Source organism: Scyliorhinus torazame, chromosome 12 (genome assembly GCF_047496885.1).
Source record: "Scyliorhinus torazame isolate Kashiwa2021f chromosome 12, sScyTor2.1, whole genome shotgun sequence".
NCBI lineage: Eukaryota > Metazoa > Chordata > Chondrichthyes > Carcharhiniformes > Scyliorhinidae > Scyliorhinus > Scyliorhinus torazame.
This window is the reverse complement of record NC_092718.1, coordinates 87,134,318-87,141,664: the sequence shown is the minus strand read 5'-3', so window position 1 is coordinate 87,141,664 and position 7,347 is coordinate 87,134,318. Positions and strand designations below refer to the sequence as shown.

The following is a 7,347-nucleotide window of genomic DNA, read 5'->3' as shown; positions in this document are numbered from 1 at the left end:
CGGGAAGAGGAGGGTCTCCTGTTACTGAGAGGGACACGGGGAGAGGAGGGTCACCTGTTACTGAGGGAGACACGGGGAGAGGAGGGTCTCCTGTTACTGAGAGAGACACGGGGAGAGGAGGGTCTCCTGTTACTGAGAGAGACACGGGGAGAGGAGGGTCTCTTGTTACTGAGAGAGACACGGGGAGAGGAAGGTGTCCTGTTACTGAGAGGGACACGGGGAGACAAAGGTGTCCTGTTACTGAGAGGGACACGGAGAGAGGAGGGTCACCTGTTACTGAGAGAGACACGGGGAGAGGAGGGTCACCTGTTACTGAGAGGAACACGGGAAGAGGAGGGTCTCCTGTTACTGACAGGGACACGGGGAGAGGAGGGTCTCCTGTTACTGAGAGGGACACGGGGAGAGGAAGGTGTCCTGTTACTGACAGGGACACGGGGAGAGGAGGGTCTCCTGTTACTGAGGGAGACACGGGGAGAGGAGGGTCTCCTGGTAAGGTGAGAGAGACACGGGGAGAGGAGGGTCTCCTGTTAGTGAGAGGGACACGGGGAGAGGAAGGTGTCCTGTTACTGACAGGGACACGGGGAGAGGAGGGTCTCCTGTTACTGAGAGATACACGGGGAGAGGAAGGTGTCCTGTTACTGAGAGGGACACGGGGAGCGGAGGGTCTCCTGTTACTGAGAGAGACACGGGGAGAGGTGGGTCTCCTGTTACTGAGAGAGACACGGGGAGAGGAGGGTCTCCTGTTACTGAGGGAGACACGGGGAGAGGAGGGTCTCCTGTTACTGAGGGAGACACGGGGAGAGGAAGGTGTCCTGTTACTGAGAGGAACATGGGGAGAGGAAGGTCTTCTGGTGAGGCGAGGGAGACGGGGAGAGGAGGGTCTCCTGTTACTGAGAGAGACACGGGGAGAGGAAGGTGTCCTGTTACTGAGAGAGACACGGGGAGAGGTGGGTCTCCTGTTACTGAGAGGAACACGGGAAGAGGAGGGTCTCCTGTTACTGACAGGGACACGGGGAGAGGAGGGTCTCCTGTTACTGAGGGAGACACGGGGAGAGGAGGGTCTCCTGTTACTGAGGGAGACACGGGGAGAGGAGGGTCTCCTGTTACTGAGAGGAACATGGGGAGAGGAGGGTCTCCTGTTACTGAGAGGAACATGGGGAGAGGAGGGTCTCCTGTTACTGGGTGGGACACTGGGAGAGGAGGGTCTCCTGGTAAGGTGAGAGAGACGGGGAGAGGAGGGGGTTTAGACTAACCGTGGCAGTAACATCAGAGAGATCGACTTGTACCCCTTGCAGCTCCTCCTCAATGATCTGGACAATGGCCAGGACCAAACAATTGATCCGTTGTCCGACCAGTTTCCCGGAGAAGAATTTCTCTCGAGCGGCGATTGTGTAGTGTATGACCAGGCAGCTGAAAAAAGCAATAGGGGAGAACACGTCAACCAGTGTTATAATTCCCTCTGGAAAATCCATTCCGATTTCTCCAATGTCCAAATACTTGTTTTCAAATCCTCCTATGGATCCATCCCTCCCTATCTCTGTACCCTCCTCCAGACCCCTACATCCCTCCCTATCTCTGTGACCTCCTCCAGCCCTTCAACCCTCCATTTTCTCTGTAAACTCCTCCAACTCCTACAACCCTCCTGTCTCAGTAACCTCCTCCAGCCCTCTACAATCCTCCCTGACGGCACGGTAGCACAGTGGTTAGCACTGGTGCTTCACAGCGCCAGGGACCCGAGTTTGATTCCCGGCTTGGGTCACTGTCTGTGCGGAGTCTGCACGTTCTCCCCGTGTCTGCGTGGGTTTCCTCCGGGTGCTCCGGTTTCCTCCCACATGTCCCGAAACACGTGTTTGTTCGGTGATTTGAACATTTTGAATTCTCCCTCAGTGTACCCGAACAGGCGCCGGAATGTGGCGACTGTTATATTACTGGGTCTCGTAATATGTATCGTTACTAGTTGCTGTTGATGCTGATGGTCTGGTGTGATCCTGAAGAAACCGCGAGTCTCCAACTTAAAGCAAACTAATTTATTAAAGTAACGATTGATTATATCTGAGTTCGACACTACAGAACTATCTCTGAACTAATTAAACCAAGAAATTAAATATGAATGAATTAACTGATTCACATCTATAAATACTAACTGTACTGAGAGCTATCTATCATACACTACTGCTTTCTAAACACTCTTGGGTTGAAAGAGACCAAGATCCTCTGGGAGCTGATACTTATAGATGGATCTAGTGGTGCCCTCTAGTGGTAGTGTTACAACTAGATGTTATAATTAACCCTTTAGTTATATTCACTTATACATATCAATACAGTGACTCGGCGGCGGCATGTGGCGCAGGTTAGCACTGGGACTGCGGCGCTGAGGACCTGGGTTCGAATCCCGGCCCTGGGTCACTGTCCGTGTGGAGTTTGCACATTCTCCCCGTGTCTGTGTGGGTTTCACCCCCACAACCCAAAGATGTGCAGGTTAGGTGGATTGGCCACACTAAATTGCTCCTTAATTGGAAAAAAAAATAATTTGTGTACTCTAAATTTATTTTTAAATCATTACAGCGACTCGGGGGTTTTGACAGTAACTTCATTGCAGTGTTAATGTCACTTGTGACACTTGTGTTACTTGATGAAATGAAATGAAATCAAAATTGCTTATTGTCACAAGTAGGCTTCAAATGAAGTTACTGTGAAAAGCCCCTAGTCGCCACATTCCAGCGCCTGTTTGGGAAGGCTGGTACGGGAATTGAACCGTGCTGCTGGCCTGCCTTGGTCTGCTTTCAAAGCCAGCGATTTAGCCCTGTGCTAAACTAGCCCCTGAATTAATGACACTAATAAAGCCTTGTGACACTAATAAAGATTATTATTATATCTGTAATCTCCTCCAGTCCCTACTAACCTCCCTATCTCTGTAACCTGCTCCAGTCGCTACAACCGTCCCTATCTCTGTACATTCCTCCAGCTCCTACAACTCTCCCTACCTCTGTAATCAGTTCCATCCCCTACAGACCTTCCTTTCCCTTTAATCTCCTCCAGCTCCTACAGCTTTCTCCTCTGTAACCTCCTCCAGCCCATACCACCCTCCCTATCTCTATAACCTCCTCCAGTTCCTTCAGCCCTCCCTATCTCTGTAACCTCCGCCAGCCCCTGCAACCCTCCCGATCTCTGTAACCTCCTCCAGCCCCTAAAACCCTCCCTATCACTGTAATGTTCCAGCCCCTCAGCCCTCCCTATCTGTATAATCTCCTCGAGCCCCTAGAACCCTCGATACCTCTGTAACCTCCTCCAGCCCCTATAATGTTCCATATATCTGTAACTTCCTCCAGTCCCTACAACCCTCCCTATCTCTGTCACCTCCTCTAGCTTCTACAACCCTCTGAGATCTCTGTGCTCCTCCAAATCCGGCCTCTTGAGAATCCTCTGATTCCCATCGCTCCATCATTGGTGGCCGTGCCTTCAGCTGCCTTAGGCCGTGAGCTCTAGAATTCCTTCCCGAAACCTCTCCACCTCTCTCACTCCCTCTCTCTCTGTCTCTCCCCGCCTCTCTCTCTATCTCTCTCTCTCTTTCTCTCCGTCTGTCTCTCACTGTTTCTCTCTCTCCCCACCTCTCTGTCTCTCTCTCTTTCTCTCTCTGTCTCTCTCTCTCTCTGTCTCCCTGTCTCTCTCTCTCGCTCCTTCTCTCTCTCCATTGCTCTGTCTCTCTCTCTCGCTCCCTCTCTCTCTCTGTTGCCCTGTCTCTCTCTCACGCTCCCTCTCTCTGTCTCTCTGTCTCTCTCTCTCGCTCCCGCTCTCTCCCCGTTGCTCTGTCTCTCTCTCACGCTCCCTCTCTCTCCGTCTCTCTCTGTCTCTCTCTCTCGCCCCCTCTCTTTCTCCGTTGCTCTGTCTCTCTCTCATGCTCCCTCTCTCTCTCTCTCCGTCTCTATCTCTCTCTCCCTCTCTCTCTCCGTTGCTCTGTCTCTCTCACGCTCCATCTCTCTCTCTTTCCGTCTCTCTCTCACGCTCCCTCTCTCTCTCTCTCTCTCCGTCTCTCTCTGTCTCTCTCTCTCGCCCCCTCTCTTTCTCCGTTGCTCTGTCTCTCTCTCATGCTCCCTCTCTCTCTCTCTCCGTCTCTCTCTCTCTCTCCCTCTCTCTCTCCGTTGCTCTGTCTCTCTCACGCTCCATCTCTCGCTCTCTCCGTCTCTCTCTGTCTCTCTCTCTCCGTCTCTCTGTCTCTCTCTCTCGCTCCCTCTCTCTCTCTCTCCGTCTCTCTCTGTCTCTCTGTCTCTCTCTCTCGGTCTCTCTGTCTCTCTCTCTCTCACTCCCTCTCTCTCTCTGTCTCTCTGTCTCTCTCTCACGCTCCCTCTCTCTCTCTCCGTCTCTCTCTGTCTCTCTCTCACGTTCCCTCTCTCCGTCTCTCTCTCTCTCCACTGATGCGACCATCAATTCACACGAGACAGAGTTGAAGTGAACAGTGGCTTTAATCAACTAGTTCAGTGCCTGCCTGCGACTGCTCTGCAATGAGAGCCGCCTACAGGGCAGCTGCTCTTTATACCTCCCCTCAAGGGGGCGGAGCCAGGGGCAGAGCCCACAAGGGCACCTGTCGTGTTGGGTGTTCTGATGTACAAACGATCCAACACGGCTGGAGATGGTGTAACTCCATTTTATTAACTACTCAACTGTAACAGCACACTGCTAACTTAGGTACGCGCATTACCAGCTAATCTGTGGAGCCTGTCCTATCACTATCTGGGTGAGGCACTCAGCACATGGTGAATGTCTGAGTGGCAGGCTCTGAGCTTGGTGCTCTGAGCTGGCTGCTGCTGGAATGAGCGGGAACTGTAGTGTCCCCTGTTTTTATAGTGTGTGTGCTCTCACTGGTGATTGGCTGCAATGTTATGTGTGTGCTGGTTGGTCCTACTGCATGTCCATCAGTGTGTGTGATTGCACCATGATATGCTGATCTAAATATCATGACAGTACCAACATGATACAATCAGTGTAGTACAGTACAATGGTCCATAGGTGGAGCCCACATGAGCAACAGCGTGATACAATGTAATACAGTGGTGAATGGTTACTATAATATGTTCACCACATCCACCTCTCTGTCTCTCTCTGTTTCTCTCTCTCCCTGTTTCTCTCTCCACCTCTCCGTCTCTCTCTGTCTCTGTCTCTCTCTCTACCTCTCTGTTTCTCTCTCCATCTCTCTGTCTCTGTCTCTCTCTCCACCTCTATGTCTCTCTGTCTCTCTCTCTGTTTCTCTCTCCCTCTCTCTCTGTTTCTCTCTCTCTCTGTCTCCCTCTCTGTTTCTGTCTCTCTCTGTTTCTCCCTGACATCCTCTCTGTTTCTCTCTCTCTGTTTCTCTCTCTCTGCTTCCCTCTGTCACCCTCTCTGTGTCTCTCTCTATTTCTCTCTTTCTCTTCGTTTCTCTCTGTCTCCCTCTCTGTTTCTCTCTCTCTGTTTCTCTCTCTCTCTCTCTCTGCTTCTCTCTGTCACCCTCTCTGTTTCTCTCTCTCTCTGTTTCTCTCTTCCTCTCCGTTTCTCTCTGGCTCCCACTCTGTTTCTCTCTCTCTCTGACTCTCTCTCCATCTCCCTCTCTGTTTCTCCCTATCTCTCCCTCTCTCTCTCTGTTTCGCTCTCTCTCTCTGTCCCTCTCCGTCTCCCTCTCTGTTTGTCTCTCTCCTTTAAGACGTGACCTCTTTGACCGAGTTTTTGGCCGCAGTATCTGCAATATCTCCTCACCTGGCTCAGGGTCAAATTGTTCTTGGCAATCACACCCTATGAAGTGACTGTACTGTGTGATGAGGCTATATAAATGCAATTGGTTTTGTTGCTGCTCCTGGACGATCGATACGTTCACTCAATTTACCCAGCATGCCTCGCTGACCCACAATCCCCTCCCTGCATGTTGTCAAGGACACAAACTGTCCTGAGTGACAAAGGGATGGTGACATTAGGAAAGAGCATTATCCATTCCCCCAACCACCACCCCCCCACCCCACCCCGCGGTGTGTCTCTTGGCGGTGAGAGATGGCCCAGCGTTGGCCAGTGGTGGGATCTGGTCCTGCCACTGACAATGAGATTTCCCACTGAATCTGCCTTCCCTGCCGCTGGGAAAGTTGCCGCCGGGACCGGACCCTCCCCACCCCTCCATGGTTGTGTATTGATCTAGTTACCTGCTAATATTGGGATATCTCAGTCTGAGTCTTTCCTGGATCACTCTCAGAACTCCTGCCATGCTTCCCTGCAGAATAGAAGATTGAACTTGTTTAATTGGAACTGGATCCGTACATGGAACGCTGTAACCCGGGAGGCTGCAGACCAGGGCCTGGAAAATTGGATTAAAACAAATTAAAAGTTTCCCTTTCTTTGGCCAGCACAGACGTGATGGGCTGAACGGCCTCTTAATGCAGCATAACTTTCTGTGGTTCCACCAGACTATATCTGAATGCTGGACAGTGATGCACGATCAATTACACTCAAGACAAAGTGATTTCATAACTGAAGGCTTTAATCGACTAGAACTTGTTCCCCAGCAGCTTCGGTACAGAAAGTGAAGGCTGCTGGGATGGCAACGGTTCTTATACTCCGCCTGTCAGGGCGGAGCTATGTATCAACAGCCAATGGTAAACTCCTAGGTTTAACCAATGGTCATCAGCCTCTTAGGTACAGCAATACCTGATAATACCACATTCACCCCCTGTTAAAGAAGAGTCCGGCGGGGGTGGTGGCCAGTGGTAACAGTCGCCTTTAACATGGTATGATCAGATATGGAGTTACCGTAATACCTCCTTACAGGGCTGTCGAGAATATTTACAAAGTGTTCGTTCACAGTTAAAGTCACAGCGAAGCAATCAGTCGATCGGGTGGCCTGGTCGTCCTTCTGGATCGTCTGGGCTTCGGTGGTGATTCTGGTGGGGGTCCAGGTGGTTGTGACTCCGGGAGCGTGGTTTCGGCCTCCCTGGCAGCTTCGTCACCCCTAGGCGGCGCTGTTGGGGAAAACGGTTGACACAGGGGGGGGGGGGGGGGGCCTGTAGGGGGCGTCAGTGGGTGGGCGGGCCAAGGCAGGAGCGGCGGGAGTGCTGACCCTCCCGTGAGGTGCTGTGGGGGGGGTGGGGGTGGGGGTAATGGTTCGGGTGCGCGTGGGGTTCCAGCGGGCGCCAGGTCCCGAAGGGAGACTGTATCTTGCCGGCTGTCAGGGAACGCCACATAGGCGTACTGGGGGTTAACGTGCAGCAGGTGGACCCTCTCGACCAACGGGTCCAACTTGCGCGCCCGCACATGCGTCCGAAGCAGGATGGGTCCGGGTGTCGCTAGCCAGGTTGGGAGCGAGGTCCCGGAGGAGGATTTCCTGGGGAAAACAAG

General features: G+C 52.3%; 1 long non-coding RNA gene across 1 annotated transcript in view; it reads right to left on the bottom strand.

Annotated features, from left to right (window-relative positions):
* The window catches only part of LOC140387208 (uncharacterized), a 104,113-nt gene extending 97,889 nt beyond the window's left edge, over positions 1 to 6,224 (bottom strand). Inside the window, exons 1-2 of the long non-coding RNA XR_011933783.1 lie at positions 6,159 to 6,224; positions 1,254 to 1,410 (exon numbers count right to left, since the gene is read on the bottom strand). This is a non-coding gene — a long non-coding RNA (uncharacterized lncRNA). The remainder of the gene's footprint in view (positions 1 to 1,253; positions 1,411 to 6,158) is intronic.
* Positions 6,225 to 7,347: the final 1,123 nt, after the last annotated feature.